Genomic DNA, 22648 nt, shown 5'->3' with positions numbered 1-22648 from the left:
TTTTGTGCTTCATCAAAAGATAGAGGTTCCTCAACATCATGTAAGCTAGACACAGCCAAAGAATAACAATTTGATGCATTAGATGCATGGCAAGATCCTGAATGAGTACGACTAGACAAAGGTGCATCCAATTTACTGTCACGCAAAGTGTCCACCAGCCATTTTGGCATACCTCTAGCCTGTTCATTTTCAGCCCTTTCCTCATCAAGTACTTCATGTATATCTGCATCAGTAATAGGCTGATCTATAACATTTTTGGAAACCCCCATAGGCTTACATTTTCCTTATTGGAATTTACGTTCAAACTTCCACCACTGAAAAGGGGCAACAAAGTGTCATAAATGTCCTGTGAGCTTACCCAAACACTACATCCCGTGAAATCAAAATACGCTTTGTTTGCGGATGGTACAACCTGTAACCTTTGCTTTCAGCACTATAGGCAACAAAAATACATTTGACAGCCTTATCATCCAATTTTTTGCGCTGCACTTGTGGCACTAAACCATAAGCCAAATAGCCAAAAACACGCATGTGCTCAATAGATGGCTTTCTATCATGCCATGATTCATATGGACGCATAGACTACAATGCTTTTGTGGGACACCTGTTGAGTACATAAGTGGCACACATGACAACCTCGATCCAAAATGAATGTGGTAAAGCTTGACTCTTGACCATACATCTGGCCATTTCCGTAAGAGAACTATTTTTCCTCTCAGCAACACCATTTTGCTGAGGCATATACTGCACTGATCATTGGTGTTTTATCCCACAACTAGCGAGAAATGCATTAAATTCATGAGACATATACTCCCCCCCTCGATTGGAACAAAGGGTTCCCTAGTACACTTCGATACACTTTCAACCATAGCCAGAGATTGTTTGAAGCACTTAAAAACTTCGGACTTCGCTTTCAGCGGAAATACGCATGCATGTCTGGAGTAATCATCAATGAAAGTCACAAAGTATAGGTAATTGCCCAAGGACGAAGTTTGCATGGGCCCATAAACATCACTATGTGCAAGCTACAACCTGCATGTGGCCCTAACTGAACGATCCTTTGGAAACGTAGAATGCTGCATCTTACCCAAAATACATCCTTCACAAACATGTTTGACAGGTGATTCAAGAGGCGGTAAAGAAGCAACCATGTCAGATTTCTGAAAATGCAGCAACCTGGCAAAATTCAGATGCCCAAAACGTGCATGCCAAAGTTTTGCATCTGAAATAGCCCTTGAATCAGCAACTGCATTTGCAAAATTTTGTCCACATTTCATACAAAGTGAGCTTATTTAGCCTGCGGCACAAAAGGCCAAATGCAACAATTTCATCACCAAAACTGAGATCATGAACTGTACATCTCTCATCCACAAATTTGACTACAAGTCCAAGTCTAGCAAATACGGATACATACAAAAGATTCTTCTTGATCCCAGGTACATAAAGTGCATCAACAAGCGTGAAAGGACTGCCATTTGTAGCAGTAAGCACAATATTTCCAACTCCCTGAACCAGATAAGAGGCATTGTTGGCACAAATGACTGAATTCCCATGAGGGATAGACTCAAGAGAGGTGAACAATTCACGATGTGAGGTAATGTGCTTTGTAGCACCACTGTCGAAATACCACACATGTGGATATGCAGCAACTAACAAGCATGCATCATGGACAACAGGATTGTAGGTACACTCTGCACTAAAAGCCCATTCTACATCAACATCAGCATCACGTCTTTTTTCACAGAAGATTCAACAATAGCTGCATTTGTAGTGGAACCAGCATTTGCAGTGGAACCACCCTCTTTCTTCTTAGCCTCTTTGGCCTTCACCTTAGGACATCGCTTGATCAAATGATCATTAGCTCTACAATAATGGCAACGCATCTTCATTTTGCCCTTATCACTAGAATTTCCAGAAAAATTGATGCGAGCAGAAGCATTAGGAACAAAATTTTTGCCATTCGCAGCAAAACCATAAGAAGTGGTTGCATTGCTGTTACCACCCTTTCTTTGAGAAGCAATAAAATCCTGCTCAACCGCACGCTGCGTAGTCCTGTTTTTTCTGGAAAGTGACTCTTGCAACAGCAATGTGCATAATGCATCAAACTTGACAACTTCAGGATTTCCTTGGGTCATAAGTCTCCAAGTACTAGCAAAAGTCTGGTAAGAATCTGGTAAGGCATCAAGAACAGTCTGCACAAGGGAACTGTATGAAATGACTTCACTTGCAAAAATAATTTGCTCATTGATATCCTTGATACCAGCAAGGAAAGTGTCCATATCATCTTCCTCATGCATAATCTTCAACTCCAGCTCTTTATGCAGCAAAGCAATTTTAGCCTCATTGCGAATTGCATAAAGACCAGCGAAAATATCCCAAGCCCGCTTTGCAGATTTTGCTGAACGAATGTGAGGAACAATGGTGCGCTTCACAGACAACGCAATCAATGCATGAGCCTGTGCATCCTTTACATCCCAACGAGATTGTTTTGTCGTAGGCAAAACAACTCTAATAGCAGCAATTCTTGCAGGAAGACCTGCAACATCCTTAACATCGCCTGCATCCTCAGAACCAGGACGTACATCAATGCCCTACACAATATTCTAGACTCCCTTTGACACAAGAACATGTTGCATCATGTAAGCCCACATAGGGTAATTGTCCCCATCCAAACTGTCCTCAGCAGCAAACATCTTGAACACATCTCTGTTGTTGTCAGCCATGGTAAATGCTGCACCTGATGTGAAAACTGCTTGTAAAGAGGAGAAACAAAGTGGAAACCACACGTGCTATATAGCACAAACCATAGAAGAATGTAAGGCACTTGTTATGAAGAAAACAACATTGACAAAAAATTTGCACAAAATGTTGAAATTGCCTATGCAGACCTGCCTGTAGTGGAAATGGAGGACAAAATGAGCCCGAATCAAAAATCTGAGCAGACTGCGAAGTATTTATCAACCTACAAACGCTCGCCAAACCTCACTGAAATCAAAGAAAGTGAGCAGGTGTGTGCTAGAGAAGCTAGCAACTAAGCCCGGGAGGACATGACCTGCTCTGATACCAATTGTTGGAATTAGGGTTGCAAAGAAATGCACACAGCTTGGAGAAGATTAAGGAAGCTCAAGGCACACGATAGAGAGTGTGTTTCTTACTATGTAATGGAAAGATAGATAGCCCTAGAGTGAGGGCGTATATACAATGCTCGGGGGGAAAAACCTCCTAAAGAGGGAAAAAAGGCCCCGGCAGTCCTAGTGTGTTCACACACATCACTACCACGTGTATATGGTAACACATATTTGAGCATGAAGTAAGATCGATAGACTAATAAGAGCTCTAGACCTTTACTTAATGCTCGAGTCATCCTATGTTTCTTTTTGTAAGGTAAGTGCTCCCTTGTCTAGTACTTTGGTTCTTGACTGTCATTTATACTTGAGAGCATGTGCATCCTTCCTCCTCTTAGCCACATCAATTTGATAGCAATTTATTGCATCTCATTAGTTCATTTATACACCAATCATCCCTTCCATGTTGTCCTGCCCTGCCCATACTACAAGGTTGTGATCTTCATACAAGGGCACCTTTTTTACACAATATGTGTCCAACAAACACCATTAATTATAAAAGACTTCTTTTGTTACAATAAAATCAGGTTTTTCTTTAGTTGACCAATATATGCCTTTTTTAATTAATTTACAAAAGCAACTATCAAAATTAATTGAGTTCTATGCCTAAAATATTCTAGAAAGACATCACATTAATTGAAAAAAGTTAGTTGGAAACAAATAAAGTATTGAGGATCTTTTTACCATACAATGTGACAACTTCAAAGCTTCAATTGAATAACTTCTTTCACAAAGATTGAAGATGTTGATCCTTTCCATTTTAAATCATTGTTTGAAAAAATATGGAAAATGTCAATAAGGCCATAGCATCCACCACACAATGGGCTCCAATCTATGAAGATAAAAGCCATGCCATACCCTAAAAGGTGGTACTAGAGCCTTCTTCAAATCTGGAACAATAGTTTCAACAAGAGGGAAGGCCGCTGCAGTGACTTTGCATACTAATGTGTTTGCAACAAATTCAGTTGTTTTGAGCTTGTGTCTGCTCAAGATAAGGTGGTATCCAAAAAAAACAACAATGCTAAGTGTGAGAAAATGCTTAGATCTCTCTCTCTCTCTCTCTCTCTCTCTCTCTCTCTCTCTCTCTCTCTCTCTCTCTCTCTCTCTCTCTCTCTCTCTCTCTCTCTCTCTCTCTCTCTCTCTCTCTCTCTCTCTCTCTCTCTCTCTCTCTCTCTAAAATGAGAAACAATATCACCATCATTGGCAAAAACTTCATTAAAAACCAAGCCTTAAGTGTATTTTAAAAGGCCAAAATCAAAAATTGCAGGCTAGTTTTGAGTGTGGCATTGAAGGAAACTAGCTGAATTTGGAGGATTTTAGTGTAAAACTCGATAAAATTCCAAAAAAAATTTGTTAAGATATTTATGTTTTCCATTGGTTCCTACAAAAGGTTTTGGGGAACACTTCCTCGCAGGATCCTCTCACTCTCTCTTTGTTTTAGTCAAGAGGATAGAGGGTCCTTAAAACACCATTACTTTTCAAGTCATAACCAAAACTCCTATTAACTATTTCAGTATTCAGACCTCCACTCACAATTTTAATTGGTATGGATCTTCCAATCATTCAAATTGACTTGCTAGAAAGTGGATACTTATGGCATGACTCCATCAATGTTGATGACTAGCCTATAGTACGGATATGGCACATAAAAAAGAAGCTAAACTATAAACTATCATATAATGGCTCGACCTAAAACACCAGGTAGCAGGTAGCATGGGCATGTTTTTTCCCCCAACGTAGGAGTTTAAGTCTTCTCGTGAAAACTGGCTTAGACAAAGCAGATAGCCCCATCAAACCAGACTTTTAGCATGGTTAAGAATCCCGCTATTTGCAAGACAGTGAGACAAGCCCTAAAATTCTCCATTGCATGTACATCATTCCTCACAATTGCATTGGTATGATCAACAAAATTTTGGAGGCACATTTGCTTCATAGAGCCAGGTACGTCTATGGCAGTGATTTTGCCCTACTGCATAACATCTTTAACAAGCCAATTCAAGGCATCAGTTGAGATAGCATAGAGCAAAGGAGAAAGTGGGCACCCTTGTCTTATGGATTTACGCAATGGAATAACATCTATAAGAGTACCATTAACTGAAATTCTAGCTGATGCTCCCAAAAAGAATGTGAAAAAGAAACTGTCCAAACCCATATCATATAGACTTTGAAATATGAACTCCCATTCAATTCTATCATAGGCCTTATCATACGCTCTGTGGCCGATTGTTTGTGAGAATATCTTTTAGAAGAGAGTTTTTTGCAATTTTGTAGTGCAGTGATCAGATCATATCTGATAAGCAATGAATTATTATGCTCTTTGAATGTTGTACGTTGGTGCTAGTACTACTACTTGTAGTCAGCTGAAATATTGGCGGCTGTAGAAATCATATCATAGTAGTGCAAGCTGCTGCTCATGCCTCGTGCTTCTTCCCAATATCGTATGGCCAATTAGCTCTCGCTTCCTAATTGCACCTGCATGATTTACTACTTGACTTCTGCTGCAATGGTGCTGCATCTCCTTGGAGATACTTCACATTAACCAAGTCTTGTAGACACCATATTCTGCACTAAATCGATCATGAGAGATGTTTTTGTTTGTCTGTAGATCATTCCAAGGGAGAGTAATAAAGAGATTACTGCTCTGAGAGAGAGAGAGAGAGAGAGAGAGAGAGAGAGAGAGAGAGAGAGAGAGAGAGAGAGAGAGAGAGAGAGAGAGAGAGAGAGAGAGAGAGAGAGAGAGAGAGAGAGAGAGAGAGAGAGATTACTCTCAGAGCTCTCTATTACTCTCAAAGAAAGAGAGAGAGAGAGAGAGAGAGAGAGAGAGAGAGAGAGAGAGAACAGAAGAGATTACTCTCACAGACACACACACACACACACAGAAAGAGAGGAGAAAGGAAAGCGTCCGGAGCTCACTGACCTCCATCTCTACAAGCATGCAAAGAGAGGATGAAGGAAAGCGTGCGGAGCTCACAGACCTCCATCTTTGCAAGTGTGCAATTAAAACCTTGACCGCTAAGACTATCACCTTAGAGGTTGAGTCCTCTGGTACAATTGAAAATGTGAAAACTAAGATCCAAGATAAGGAAAGCATCCATCCTGACCAGCAGCAGCGACTCATTTTTGTTGGAAGGCCGAACTCTAGCCGATTACAACATTCATTAAAAATTCACCCTTCACCTTGTGCTCAGATTGAGGGGAGTTGCCAAAAAGAGGAAAACGAAGACTTACACCAAGCCCAAGAAGCTCAAGCACAAGAAGAACAAGGTTACACTTGCGGTGCTTCAATTTTACAAGGTGGATTATTCTGGCAAGGTGCAACATCTGCGCAAGGAATGCCCGAATGGGGAGTGTGGTGTCGGGACTTTCATGGAAAATCATCATGATCGACACTACTGTGGCAAGTGTGGTCTAACATTTGTTTATCAAAAGGCTTGATTTTGAAATCATTGGCAACAATTTTGGGTGGGAATGCGGACTTTTATGTCAAAGCATTAGGACTGCCATTATTATGACGAGTGTGGCCTAATGTCTTAGGATCAAGAAGGTTTGAATTTTGATTGTCATTTTTGTGGTTACCATGTGTGATTCGTTAGCTTGGATTTTCATGAAGGTTTTAATTGCCATGCGGCTTCGCAATTATGTTGGGCTAGAAAAGGCTACTTTTGTCTAGTTTTTAGTACGAGTGGAACTGCTTTGTTTGTTTGGTTTAGCTGATCTTTGTGATCTTAAGAGCCGGGCTCCCTTGATACTAAATGCATTTGTGGGAAACTTCTAAAGTCCTTTTTATTCAACTCACGGTGTTCAAGGAATGAGCTCATAAAAGATTGTGATTCTACAAGAGAGAGAGAGAGAGAGAGAGAGAGAGAGAGAGAGAGAGAAGTGGATTTAGCAGCTGCACCTCTCTTGAGGTCTCCTTTTGCTGCCTCTACCCGTCCCCAACAGAAGTTCTAAACTCTTGCCTCACAGGAGTGCATGCTCTCCCTCCCCTGCCTTGAATAGTCCAATAACCATCACAATTCTTCACACTGGATGCTTAATTGGGTTGGAAAACCTACTCAAGCTGCAACATTGAAAATGATGGTACAACAAGAGATTAGGTTGGGCTGCATCAACATGTAGAAGCTCTCCTTGTGACAGAGTACAAGGTCACGTGACACACATCATGACAGATATGTTGATCCTATAGCATGCACGATCTCCACCTCCTCAGCCTCTTTCCTTCCAGCCTTCCCTCACCCATATACAATCCCCTCCTCCTCCTCTCCCTCCCTCCCTCCCTCTCTCTCTCTCTCTCTCTCTCTCTCTCTCTCTCTCTCTCTCTCTCTCTCTCTCTCTCTCTCTCTCTCTCTCTCTCTCTCTCTCTCTCTCTCTCTCTCTCCTCCATCTCTCTCTCTAAAAAGAAGTCCACACTGGCGCGGGCTCTTCCAAAGACCTTTTTTTTTAAGAGATTGAGAGAGAGCAGGAGAGAGAAAGAGAGGGGAAGGGGTTGAAAAAAAAAACCTAGGTTTAGTGTAGTCCCACCTACAAATTTTGAGATTTACCTCTAAATTTTAAATTTGAAAATTAGAAAACCTACAAAATTTAGAGAAATTTAGCATCATTTGGTGTAAAAACCTTCAATTTTAATCAGTTTACCACTAAAATTCTCATAGGTAGGTTTGCCAAGTTTTTAGAACAAAGTCTGTTTTGAGCACTGGTCCTTGCCCATGCATGAAAGAGTCCGCATCTCTTTCAAAGAGATTTTTGAAGGGTGTTACCCACCGGCGTCCACTTCTAGTAGTCATGGGTTGGGCTTGTCTATCCAATAGGAAAAGGGTAAGAGTGATCGCCGATGAGAGGCACACTCTAAATGGAACAGTCAAGGCGCACTCTAACTGAAACATTCAAGGGTTAGTTATCATGGGCTGGGTTTGTCTGTCCAATAGGAAAAGGGTAAGAGTGATCGCCGATGAGAGGCGCACTCTAACTGGAACATTCAAGGGTTAGTTGGCTAAGCATGAGCGCCCAAGTGTGAATGGATGAGCTCATATAAAAATCAGCTAAACCTAAAAATCACTCATTCTTTCATTTGTGCAATTGAAGAGTGCTCTTGCTCCACCTTTTCTTCTTCATCATCTCCTTTTGTGTGTGTGTTTATGCGTGAGAGAGAGAGAGAGAGAGAGAGTTGCAACGACGGCACGACGATGGCGAAGCGGTTGAGCGCGACACGGTGGTAGCTCCTTCTTCTTCGGGGCGAGGAATCCTCCACAAAGGCAAGCGTAGGGTCGTGAGTGACACACCCTTGCTCTCTTGAGCTTGCTAGATTAGTCTGGATGTGTGCTTGCAGCCATTTGTGGCTTGTACACAGTGTACGGCAAGTCCCTTGCATTGACATGTGCGACAAACACACACATTTTTGGCGCCGTTGTCGGGGAGATGCCTTGCATTAAGCTCGAGTAGCACTCTATGCTGACTTGTGGTGCATTTTGAAATGTAGGAAAGGTAGAGAAGGAAGGTGTGTGTTTTGAGAAGAAGTTTGTTTTGCTACAGTGTATTGTTTTGTTAATAAGGTGTTGAAAGGTATTGTGTTTTCTCTGTGATAAGCTGTTAGAATTAAGGTAGTAGATCCATAATGTTTGTTCTGTGTAAAGTACAATAAGTAGATCTATTAACTAATGAGTTGTTCTAGTACTGTGTTAGTGTGTAACATTAGCTCTATTAGTTGTAAGTAGGTAGGTTAGGTGTGTGTGTGTGTGCTTGCGCGCGTAGCGCGGCTACGACAACCTTATCCCAAAAAAAAAGTAAAAATTTTAAAGGTAGGACCGGGATCGAGAATATTCCCCAGGCCCAAGCCCAAGCACGAGCCCAAGCCCACGCTCAGGCTGAGGCCTCAGTCACCCTTTAAAATTACTTAATTTATCCTCACGTGTAAGTAAAAATCGACCGTTTTGAGAACCAACGGGGCTTCGAGTAACCAAACGCTGTGTTGTAAAGCACATCACGACCCCTTGAGTGATATGCCTGTTTTGAGCTATCATACGCTTTAATCCAAAAACCAATCATTAAAAAATATAAAAGAACATAAAAAACGAGTGAAACTTGGTGCAAAACGCCCAAAAAATCAGGCGGTTAACCTTCGTGGGTATTCGCCGACGCTTGTAGAGTGCCAAAGGCACATGCATCTACGCTCTGTTCATGTGCTAGAGGCCGAGCAACTAGCAAGTATTTTGACTTGCGCGAGTTCTCAATACCCACCTACCTTAGGTTCCGGGCCCTCGTCGGGAACCCAAGGTAGTACCACTTAGTACCCGCATATAGCGTCTAGTGACTCTTCCTCTGACTACGACGTCATGGAGGGTTACCCAATGCCTAATCCTGATAGCTCAAGCCAAGACATTCATGCCATGGGCCCACGGTCTGGGCCGAGCGTGCTTAGCCGCTTGAAGGAAACCTTTAGTAGAGCCACTCGCTCCCAACATGGAGCTAACAATGTAAATGAGGGGGGTGGGGAAGTAAATTCTCCATTCATGACCAACATAGACCCTATGCCCTTAGATGATGTGCACATGAATACTCCACTCACTACACCCCATGGCTCTTCAGAGCTATTCCCCTCCAAAGTTATATCACCTGATGATAGAAGCCTTGCCGAAGTGCAAGAGGTTGAGTGATATATCATTGTGGCTAGGGAAAAGGAAATCGACAACTTATGCAAGGAGAAGCAACGAAGAGAGTTAAAAGTGAAAGCCCCTATGTCAATATCTTTGCTAGGAGATCAATCGAGTGCTCTTGAATTAGCGACCACTAAGAGTCAACCCATAGAGAGCCACATTGCATCTAGTTCAAAAGACACCCCTAGCACCTCAATCCTAGATGGTGCGTTCTTAAATGAGAAATGTAAGTACGAACTACAAACGAAAACTCTAACCGACCTATACACAGGTCACACATATCATGTGGGTTGGTTAGATGTCCTACAATCCACAACGGGTGCTACTAGTGTGGAGGATCAACAACAAAGAGTTTGTGAGGTCATCCATAGGGTTATTGAGCTAGAGAGATAGAACAAGGGGATCCACATGCCTCAACGGGTCTCATGAGATTCTTGGATAAAGGGAAGGCTAAACAACCAACCTTATTTCAAATGGAGACTCCCTCCGTAAGTCCGATGGATCCTCCATATGTTGTTTTGCCAGGGGTCTTAGTGAAATTTGAGCCCACAAGTGATAGCTTTACTTTTCCAAGTCTAGCTCATCTTTCCCTTGATGACACCATGGCTACCATGACTACCCCAATGATGGGCATGATAAGAAACATGCCATGGACCTCACTTGTTAGTAAAGCACCACTACATGGTAGCTCAATGCCTGCAACAGTACCTACAAGTGTGTAGCAATCGTATAAACCTATAGGTCCTCGTACTCATGTAGTCCCTACCCCTCCCATTGTTTCAACAACCTATGCTCCACAACCACAACACCCAAGTTCTTATTTCCATGAGACCATACCAGCTAGCATTAGCATGTCACATCCGACGTCTGCTATGCCTAGGGCCACACATATAAACTTTGGGTCCCCACATGGCACAACACCATACCAAACGTGGAACCCAAGAGCTTCCTACGCGCCAAGCCCAATGCCAATACCTACTCCACATGTAGTCTCTAGAGCGCCTTCACCCACGGTGCCTGCTCACTTAGGTGATTGGGCAACATTTGCTTAAGCTATCGGTCAATCTATTGCTGAGAATATGCATAACACACCTAATAGAGAATCTAGAAGTAAGGCAATACAAATACCAAAGCTCACACAAAAATTTAGTGGAGACGGGGATGTGAGAAAGCATATCGAAGTGTTTGAACAAATATGCAATTCTCTAGGAGAACACAATGACCTGCATAAGAGTAATACTTTAAGCCTAACCTTAAGTGGGAAGGTTGGGGATTGGTATAGAAACCTAAGGGTGGAAGAAAAAATGATTTACCCTATGCTTAGGATATTGTTCTTGAAAGAATACATACGAGAGGGACTACTTTGGGGTGTAGCCTCTCAACTCCAGAAAGCCCAACGAGAAGAAGGAGAGTCAGTGAGAGACTTTATTAGTTGCTTAAAGAATTTGAATTCTCGTTGTAATCCAAATGAGCACTTCAATAATAATCAATTGCTTGATAGATTCATAGGGGATGACGACATGAGGATATCTACAATGGCCTAGTCATTAGAGGTATCACCACTTGGGAAGTGGTCACCACCAATGCGATCCAATTGGAGGATAATTTAATGATTCAAGGAGAAAGCGTGTCTGTTGAGCCTAAATCTATTAGCTCGCAAGCATCGGGGCATCAGCCAATGACCCTAAAGCCTATTGCTAAGGAGCCAAAGATATCTGAGATGACTTTAACAGATCTGATCAAGGCTATTCAAGAGAGTCTTAGAGACAATTGTGCTCCACAAAACAATCATATGTATCCGAGAAGGGAGCAACAATGGTGCTCAATATGCTATGAACCACATAGTACCAATGAATGCCCTACTTTTAGGGTAGAATTCAATGGGAACTGCAATGCCTGTGGGAGGTATGGTCATCAAGCTAAGGATTGCATAGTATTTAAGCGCACGATGGCCAATATACCAACCTTCGCATGGAGAGACACACCTTGAGTGCCTGCATTTATGCCGGCCCCACCTCTGAACAAACGTCACAACACATGGTCCCTAGGGCCCATAATGTTTTTCAAACAACACCCTTACCACCTCCAGTGCTAGGACCGCAACCACCACATCCAAGAATCACTTCTGTGAATCAAGTGGATTGTGAGTCATCTATTGCTTGTTTGGAAGGCTGTGAGGAAGATATAGACCCTAATATTGCCTATGGGATGGATGCGCTTGAAGAAAGTCCACAATACTACATGGAGGACTATTGGGGACAAGTCAAACTTGTCTATCAAGTAGCTGCTCTTGCTGCAAGAGGCCAAAATATCAATTACACTGCCAAGAGACCATCTCTTCAATGTTATGAGTGTGGAGGTCCACATCGTGTAGCCGAGTGTCCTATTAGGATAAAAAAGAACAACACACTAATGCAAACCAATCAAGCGAGCACGTCTACAATGTCGATACTCATGTGTAATCGATGTGGCATAGATCATTGACTGCCCAATGTCCGAATAATCCAAATGCACCGAAAATCACGCCATTAAACTTGATTGAGGTTATCAAGGAGCCATCACAAAGTACACCTGTGGTACCAGTAAATGTACTCACAAAATCGATGCTCCAAAAACAAAATTATATTCTTGAGGAAAGAGGCACTGCATCAATTGCCCAATCTCAGTAAAAGAAGAAAACACAAAGGAAGAGATTGCAAAAAGTAGTGAGGTCAGAACCCAGTTCAAAGACCAACATAGGGACTGGTGACAACCTCGTATATATGAACGATGCTAAAGAGGATTCTTATTTAGGTGAAACCATGGAGACCAAAACGACCACTAAGATAGAAACCAACAAGAAAGATCTTCATGAGACACAATGGCTAGGATCCAAGAAGAAGATAGGAACTTATCCAAACCCTACAGAGGAGATTGAGCGAGTCAAGCAATTAAGGAGTTTGGTAGAAGATACTCAAAGGGATCTAGAACCAGAACCTAGGCAGATCCAGATTACAGAAACAGTGTTCCCTATGCAACAACAACCTTACCACGTCCATAGACCCTTAGCCATACCTAGTGTCATCCAAGAAGAAAGTGACTTAAATTCATGGGAAAGTGGATGTACTCACTTCTTGATGGAAAGAATGTTTACGTAGGGACTACCTCACCCTATTGAAGAAATGGAGATCCCATCTTCCCCACGTTAAGGGATTGAAGCCCAAAAGATGCCGTTAAATATTGCCAAATTGATGGATTTTATGTCTTCAGAAGTTAGAACCACCATCATGTCCAAACTATATAAAGACCCTGAGCTAGTCTCAGCTCTTCGAGCTTTTCTCAATGGAGAATTGAAGGTTGGGCTACCACAATTTGCATAGATGGATGGGACTAGGGAGATGCCAATAGAGGAGGAACACTTAGATCCACAACGCAACCTAGATGAGAACCTTGTGGTAGAAATACCTGTTAATAAGTTGGGACAATACTTTGAGGGCAATGAATCCAATGTGACCATACCAATCACTACTAAGGTATTAACTTTGAAGGAAATCCTTGATGGTGGCGCTGGGGTTAGCATTGTGACTAAAAATTGCTGGGAAACTATGGGAAGACCTCACCTTGGCACCACAACCATAGCAGTAAAGAAGGCCAATGGGTCTATTGTTAAACCTATTGGGATGCTAGAAGATCTCAAGATCAAGGTCTTTGGACTTAAAGTAAAAATTACCTTCATTGTTATGGATTTCTCCAAGCACACTATGGAATCTGAGATGATCTTAGGACGTCCTTTCATGAGGGAAGCAAAAATGGTGCATGACTGGTCTAAAAACCATCTCTACTTGCAGTTCCAAGATTCTGTCATTCGAGTGGATCTTGTAACTAGTATAATTGATCATAGATCTGACACCACAATTAACTTGGCCCCATTGCAGTATTGTTAGACGTATAAAGCGGACACTGATGTTGGGGAAGATTCTCCTTATATGGACGTACTACCTGGGATGACTAAGTCAGACAATGTGGATTGTGTTCACCTAGCAGTAACCATCCTCATTTGGGGAAACACCTGAGGGGGATGAAATGCCACTACTCGTATCCTTAAATATGCTAGAAGCAATGCATATAGCTTATGATGACCTACAAGATGAAGGTCGAACCAGTAGCATCTCATTAGACTATAGCCCACACAATTTGGGGTCAGAATCATCAATTGAAATTGACTCTGAGGACAAAGAATCTGAGTTGAATCTTAGTGCAAATGTGGGGACAAACCATTCAGGGCCTAGTGGTACCCTAGATAACAATCTATCAAAGGGAGCAGAAGACACAAGTAGCGAGTCATTTAGTGACTCTTCACTAGAGATTGGCCGTTATCGAAAATTAGACAACAAGAGTAAGAGAATAAGAGGAGACGATAATGAGCAAATGTGCATTCTAGAATAAATGAAAAGAAATCTACCATAGAATGGCTTAATTATATAGGGGCATGTGATGCTAATCGGAAGCTGGTAGATAACTAGGGTGAATACCTTTAAAGCATTATGTGGCGTAGTCCACAACCCATTGACATTGCACAACTAGAGGCTACAAAGAAGCCAAAGTTGAGCCATATCGAAAGGAGACGACAAAGTCAAGAGTTAGCTCAACAATAAAAGGAATCAGAAGTGAAATCAAAGTTCACAAAACAACATGACCCCACAGACTTACACCCTGCACCTGAACATTTCAAATTCTACACCACACAAGAACGTAAGGTTGTGTATACAAAGGCTCAAAGAAAACCTATCGATGGAAGCAATGGAGTCTATGATGTTCCAGCAATAGTTAAGGAAATAGAGCTAGCAGACCCAGGAGAAGAGTCCAAACCTGTTTTCATTGCCCAAGATTTGACAAAGATTGAAGAGTGTGTACTTAGAGAATTTCTCAAGGAATTTTGCTTGGATATATCATATATGAAAGGACCTTCTCTGGTGCAACACACAATTCCCATGAATAGCATGGCTAAACCAGTTCAACAACGACCCTACCCAATGAATCCTAAATATGAAAAGATCATTCAAGAAGATATTGAAAAGCTTGTGAAATCCGGATTGATATACCCTCTTGAGCACTCAGAATGGGTGTCTCCGATAGTGATTGTGCCAAAAATGAATGGGAAACTCAGAGTGTGCATGGATCTCAAGAAGACCAATGCCGCCACTAGGAGGGATTATTACCCCTTGCTATATTCAAAACATGTTCTTGAAAGAGTTGCAGGGAAGGAAGCTTATAGCTTTTTAGATGGGGTACTCTGGCTACGACCAAGTTAAAACAGCCTTTATAACCGAGTTTGGAGTGTTTGCATTTTGTGTTATGGCTTTTGGCTTAACCAATGCCCCTCCTACCTTTCAAAGATTAATAAACACTGCTTTTAGAGAATATTTGAGGGAGTTTTATGAAGCGTTTTTAGATGACCTTTGTGTTTATTATTCTTGGAAAGAACATCTTTCATGCTTACAAAAAGTGTTTGAGAAGTGTAGATTGTATCGCATCTCCTTAAACCCTTTCAAATGCCAATTTTGGGTTAAACATGGAGTCATTTTAGGGCATATACTGTCTAAAAATGGGATTTCCACAGATGAGAGAAAAATTAAAGCCATTGCTAAATTGCCACCACCTACAAACTATAAAGGAGTTCAAAGGTTCATGGGCCATGTTGGTTATTACCGATGGTTTATTTTAAACTTTACCGAGATAGCTCGTCCTTTGTACAAGCTTCTTATTGAGTTCTACTGGACCGCGGAGTGTGACCATGCTTATGAGTCACTGAAAAAGACCTTAACTAGTGCTCCTATTCTACGAGTGCCCGATTGGAATGTAATTTTCCATGTGCATATTGATGCATCAAACTTTGCTATTGGGTATGTTCTAGCTCAACCAAGAGAACATAAATTGGACTACCCCATTAGCTTTCCAAGTCATCAATTGAATGATGCCAAGAGAAACTACACCACTACAGAGCGAGATGGTTTAGGTATGCTTTATGTAGTGAAGAAATTTTGCTACTACCTTCTGGCCAACAAGTTTGTTTTCTATGTTGATCATCAAGCCTCGTTGTATCTAGTAAATAAACCTTGTTCCATGGGAAGAATTACACGATGGTTGTTAATTCTCCTTGAATTTGATTTTACCGTTGTGGTGAGACCTGGTAAAAGACATGACATGGCGAATCATTTGTCTCGCAATATACCCAATGGTGAAGCCCCTGCTGGAGTCGATGATGAGTTGCCCGATTCCTAGTTGAAACCATAGCTGAATGGAGTGAGAAGATTGTGAACTTTCTAGTTAATGGTTTTTCACCCAAAGAGCTTCATAAGGACATAGCTCAAAAACTATTAAAAGAATGTGAACCTTACTCTCTCATTGCAGGAACTCTCTATAGGCTAGGGAAGGACGATATTCTTAGACGTTGTGCCTGTGAGGATGAGTATTTATACATACTGCACGAATCCCACATGGGTATATCCAGAGGACATTTCTCAGGAAAACTAACAGCTAGAAAGGTGTTGCTATTAGGCTATTGGTGGCCTACCTTATTCAAGGATGCATCACTTTTTGCAAAAGGATGTGATGAATGCCAACGTTACAAGATCACGCAACAAAAGGATAGGATGCCCTTACATCCTATTAAAGTGACTCGACCATTTGAAAAATGGGGTTTGAACTTTGTAGGACCAGTTAGTTCGGCAGCTCGTAGCACTCAATCTCGATATATTACCATTGCCACTGACTATGTAACAAAGTGGGCGGAAGCGAGGGCGACACGCAAGGCTGATGGTCAACTGCTAAGTTTCTCTTTGAGAACATTATTACAAGATTTGGTTGTGCCTTTGAGATTGTGAGTATGGCACTCATTTTATAAATGGAGTGATGAAAGAACTCACAACCAACTTCATGATAGCTCACCATAAGTCCACACCTTATTATCCACAAGAAAATGGCCAAGCTGAGAGTACCAACAAAAATCTCATCTCCATTTTGACAAAGATAGTTGAGGCTCATCTTACAGATTGGTATTTAAAGCTTACATCAGCTCCATGGGCTTATCGTACTGCATACAAAGTTTCCATTAACTGCACACCGTTAAGATGGTGTATGGACAAGAAGCGGTTATGCCATGGGAGTTTGTCGTTCCTAGTCTTTGAGTAGCTTCTCAAGAAGGTTGGGATGGTAACCCCTTAGTTGAGCAATTATATATCCTTGAAAGGCTAGATGAAGAGAGGCAATTATTTGTGCAAAATGCACTTGTGGAGAAAGATAGGAGGAAGAAATGGTTTGACCGTCATCTAAAGATCAAAGATATCAATGTTGATGATAAAGTCCTTATGTATGGAGTGCGTAACAGAAATAAAAAGTTAAATATGCGAGAAAAGGACAATATAGAGTACGTGAGATCACCCCACAACGAACCATTCATGTGGAGACTCTTGATGGAGTTGAAACCATTGGATTCCTCAATGGGGGAAAATTTAAAAGATACTATGATCCTTTAAGCCAAGAGGAACTACGTGCCATCCATAAAAAAAAGGTAGCCAAGGCACAAACAAAATTGAAGAAGATACAAACTCAAGCTGAGGTGAAAGAGTGATAACAACGCATAAGACGCCAACGAGAGGCCAACCTTGGAGTTACACATGCATTCCACGTTGAGACCGACAAGGATTGGTTGGACTCTGACACACCTCTACAATACCCTATTGAGCTAAATAGCACCTATGAAAAAGTGCTATATAATGCCTTATTGGACATGGGTGCTAAGTATAATTTGTTGTCATATGGAGTCTAGTGTCAGTTAGGGAAGCCACCTCTATCTGAGAGTATTATCCAAGTCAAGGGTGTCAACAAGAAAAAAACTGCAACTTTTGGAATATGGCACACTTCTGTCAGTTATGACAATGGGGTTGTAGCTCAAGAATTTTTGGTCATGCCTGCTGGAAATATCGAGGGTAATATAAACCTAGGATGCACGTGTATGATAGCCACCAAATGCACTATTGGTTGGGGGATAGGGAGTGTCACAATGCAGAAACCAACTCTTAGCCCTGCCACTCAAGCCATAGTCCCTGAGATATTGCCTCTTAAGGAAATAAAACCCAAAACATTGCATGTCCAAGAGGTTGAACCATATGTCCCCATAGCCCAACTCTCTAAATCTTCAACTGATGTAGTTGAAATAAAGCTTGAGACACACAAGACCCATCCTAATATAGCAAAGAAAACATACAAATGGGTCCCTAAAGCTTCTTTAGAGACCATAGCTAGTGCTCAAAGACAGGAGCCTTGTAAGAGACGTCCCAGTTGCCCCAATAAATTTAAAGAAACGTTGCGTTGGATTCCTAAAAAACTATTGGAAGCCCAAGGCTACTATGAAGGAAATGATTAAATCTGGGTACCAAAACGTAAATTGTGCTCTTACTTGTCACCTAACCCATGTGAGCCCAATCAAGTGGCTCCAAAACAAATTGAAGATCGTGGAAAGAAAAAAATCAAGGAATGCTACACACCCACTCCAGAGCTAGTTTGGGTACCGAAGAAAGAACAATTTGTTCCACCTAGCTAAGGAATAGGGACATCAAATGAACCTTCTTACTCTTCATGTAGTTCCTATACGGAAATAGAAGCTTCAACACAACCTCCACCTACCATTGTGCATATCCATAAAAACAAGGAAGAGTTTGCACCTCCCGTTGTAAGTTCACTACCTTCAACAATGTTGCAAATAAAATCATGGGAGAGTACCTTACAGCCCTTGCAACTAGATGAAACACATAGGGTGGTCGAAAACTATCGGTTAAAGCCTTCACCCATAACAAATTGGAACAATTGGTTTCAAAAGGTGACGACATCATTCCAAAAGGTATGATCTACCCAAGGAAGGGGGAAGTGTTTGCTGACATCCATCATTCACTTGCTTCCCACTCAACCTTTCTCCTGACCTCTCAATCTCCAATCCTAGGGAATGTATATATAAAGCCTTATACTCACAAAAAAAAAGATAAAAAAGTAAAAGAGCAAGAACCACCGAACAATAATGTGGAAACTTACAAGTTCTATACATAACACAAAATCATAAAAACACATTATGCACAAGAACACGACCCTTGTAATATTTGCACTCTAGCCATCATCTATCTATGTGTACAAATATGGCTAGTACGCTAGAGTCATCCACTCCTGCCTTGGGTGAGAGGTACCCTCGTTACTTTTCACAAGTGTTTCACATGGTGTTTTTGGTTCTTTCCTGTGAATGGAATTTGGTAGGTACGCTAGCATGTGAGAAGAATTTCAAGGAGTTAGAATGGCTGATACGTCTCTTCACCACGACTGATCCATACTTAGTAGAGAGCGTCTCTCCCATTGTATAAGACTACCCTCTTGACCAAGATGACTATAGGCATCTAGTGACCTTCTCAGTAAACATTGGTGCCTCTAATGATGAAGACGATTTACATGATTACACGGATGATACATATGGTCTCACGAAAGATGACTTTGTTTTTCTCGATGGATAGGGGTATAGCCTTAGGATTCCCCACCAATCTCTACAATATCCTATTCCCTTGATTCTTTAGGGGGAGTGCAAATAATTAGGTTAGGATTCCTTATGTTTTTTAACTCTGTTCAATAAGTGTTGGTACCTTTCACACTGATGTGCCTCTGGAAGGTGGATGTTTGGTGGTGACTATTGTTTTGTTTGTGACTACATAAGGATGCCTTTGAAGGACAACGACAATGGATGTTTACATGTTACAATGGATGTTCTCCATTATATCAGGTGTACTACTTCCTTTTATCTATGCTTCCACATTTACATGTTTGCATCTTGTCATTTGAATTCTAACAATGCATTAAATTTATGAAGTTGTGACATTGCCAATTTAGATGTTATAATTTTTCCAAACTTCTAGTACCTTGTTCTTCTCTTTGAGTTTGGTCTATTAGTTGGCTTTAAGTAGGTATCAGCACCTTAGGCTAAACTAAGCCACTTAATTCCTTTGTTGACTTTAATTCCTAAATAGTCTATTAATTGTAGTAACTTTAATAATGTTTTAGGCTATGAGGATATAGTTCTTTCTAGCTTATTCTACCTAAGTGTGACTTGTGTTGTGGAAGTCCTTGTGTTAAGCTAGTATTTGAGACCTCAAGTCTCCCTGCTCAAGCTGGTATTTGAGACCTTGAGTCTCCTAGCTATTGGTATTTGAGACCTTGAGTCCCCCAACTACTTGTAGCAATTATGACAACAACAAAAAAGAAAATAGAAAAAAAGAAAAAGCAAAAAATAAAAAAAACAAAAGAGAAAGAAAATAGCACAAACTTCCTTGTATTTTATGTTGATCACACTTAAGTGGTATAAGTGACAAGATCACTAGTCTTTAGACCCCGATGAGCATTCCTAGGGTTAGCTAATCTTTATTCGACATTTTTTAATTAACGTTAGACAATCTAGTACTTACTTTAGCCCTAGATCTTTTGTACTTCTCTTAGAGTCAACCTAATAGATCTTAACTCAATTGCATTTCATTCAGGTACTACGCTTGTTCTAGTTGGCAATGTTACAATTCCTGATTTTTTTAACATTTCCTAGAATATCATGTATGCATCTCACTTATTGCATGTCTGCACATGCTGCCTTTAAGCTTTCACAATGTTGCTTTTCTTTTGACATAGGTACTCCTATCCTGGATCCCGCTGCTGCACTGTTATATTTCGAGGCCGGAATCTACATCAAGAAGGGGGGCATGCTACCCACCGGCGTCTACTTCTAGTAGTCATGGACCGGGCTTGTCGGTCCAATAGAAAAAGTGTAAGAGTGATCGTCGATGAGAGGCGCACTCTAATTCGAACATTCAAGGGTTAGTTGGCTAAGCATGGGTGCCCAAGTGTGAATGGGCGAGCTCATATAAAAGTCACCTAAACCTAAAAATCACTCATTCTTTCATTTGTGCAATTGAAGAGTGCTATTGCTCCATCTCCATCTTCTTCTTCTTCATCTCCTTATGTGTGTGTGTATGCGTGAGACACACAGAGAGAGAGAGAGAGAGAGAGAGAGAGAGAGAGAGAGAGAGAGAGAGAGAGGGAGGGAGACAGAGAGAGAGAGAGAGGGAGAGGGAGAGAGAGAGAGAGAGAGAGAGAGGAGAGAGGAGAGAGAGAGTGATTGAGCATTGCAACAACGGCACGGCGGTAGCTCCTTCTTCTTCGCGGTGAGGAATCCTCCACGAAGGTGAGCATAGGGTGGCAAGTGACAAACCCTTGCTCTCTTGAGCTTGCTAGATTAGTCTGGTTGTTTGCTTGCAGCCATTTGTGGCTCGCACACAGTGTACGGCAAGTCCCTTGCATTGACGCGTGCAACAGACGCGCACAAAGGGTTTTGTTTATACTATATAGTTGTTGAAAATGACGATGGTTGAACTTGAGGGCCTTCTCGCCTCATCTATTGTGAGTTTCCTTGCCCAACTCCTTCAAGACCAAATTTGTCAATGATTAGGGATACTGAGATTTATCTTTACTAGCCAATACAATGGTCTCCACGTGGCACACTATTGTTTGTTCTAGCACAACCAACCTCCTAGTTACCCCTTCGAGGGGGTTACCTTATGGGGTGCTAAGGACAGAGGCCTGGGCCACATCATTCTGCAAGAGGACAAATGCAATGTTAGGAATTGGATCATGCTAGCTATGGTGGATGAAAGAGAAACATAGCGTCAATGTGTGAGTGTCTGTGTAAGCAAGGTTATCACTCAAGTGAATTAGGTTCCAAGATAGAATTAGCTTGGACTCATAAACACAATCTTGAGTATTGACTTAGCTTAGCACAAACTCACCATAGACAAGCATGTAGTGCAAAATAGAGTTGTTGTTTATTCATTCATGAAATGAGCTTTAAGTAGCTCTACAGCCTTGCTCCATAGCATGTGCGATAAATCCACTGTCTTCTCCTTGACTCACACTTTAGGACAAAGCCCACACTTTACAATCCTCCCCTTGAGGTTTGGACTATGACAAGATACTGAAGATGCATGATTCACACAGGCTAACAAAATCCACATAGGATGGTGATATCCACACACGAAAATAAAGTCCACAAAGCATGGTGATATCCACACAGGATGGTAAAATCCACAAAAGAAAATTCCACAAAGGATGGTGATGTCCACACAGGATGATAAGATAAACACATGAAAAAGTCCTCCCCTACAAGTAGAGAGTCTGCATCTTCAAAATGGGTCTTCATAAAAGAAAATGTTGCTCTCGTCTTCATCCTTTTTGTCTTCTACTATGTGAGCTGATCCTCTGTCAGGTCTATTGCCTTCGTTGCTTCTGCTGTTGCTTTCAACTGCTTCATGTTCTTGACGTATCCTCCCCTTGAACGAGTGCTTCTGTCCCTCTTTTTGTTGTGCAATCAGGCTTTATTGAAAAAACGAACACAATGCAAAAATACTGATGTAAAAGACCTACTGATGCGTATGTTAATGCTGCCAATCTTTCTCTGGTCATTCTCCCTTAGTTGATCAATGCCTTTTCTTTTTCCATTGGAGTCTCTCAGTTTGCTGGATTTGCAATTTTTGACTCGGTCATGTGCATTGCAGTCATTACTTATTTTTCTAGTTCCATGAGATCCCGTGCATACGAGAGCCTTTTTCAAGCTAAATTTGACATACAAAGTATAAAGGGCGGTCTTACCAAGTGCACAATTACACTGGCAATGTCTAAACCCCGTTGCAAGTGGTAGATACAAGAGATGTGGGTTCGAAAGACTTAATGGCTTTCATTTCAATCTTAATAAATGGACTTGAAATCTTTGTGAAGCTCCTCTTCACAAGGAATGTCTTCTTGGATTGCTTGGATATCTAG

The 22648-nt window shown here is 41.4% G+C and overlaps 1 pseudogene; it reads left to right on the top strand.

Annotated features, from left to right (window-relative positions):
• Positions 1-6058: 6058 nt before the first annotated feature.
• Positions 6059-6560, top strand: LOC147424588 (ubiquitin-ribosomal protein eS31 fusion protein-like; annotated as a pseudogene).
• Positions 6561-22648: the final 16088 nt, after the last annotated feature.

The sequence above is a fragment of the Adiantum capillus-veneris genome, chromosome 25 (assembly GCF_014529385.1).
Source record: "Adiantum capillus-veneris isolate H3 chromosome 25, ASM1452938v2, whole genome shotgun sequence".
Classification (NCBI taxonomy): domain Eukaryota; kingdom Viridiplantae; phylum Streptophyta; class Polypodiopsida; order Polypodiales; family Pteridaceae; genus Adiantum; species Adiantum capillus-veneris.
This window is presented reverse-complemented; position numbering and strand designations above follow the sequence as displayed.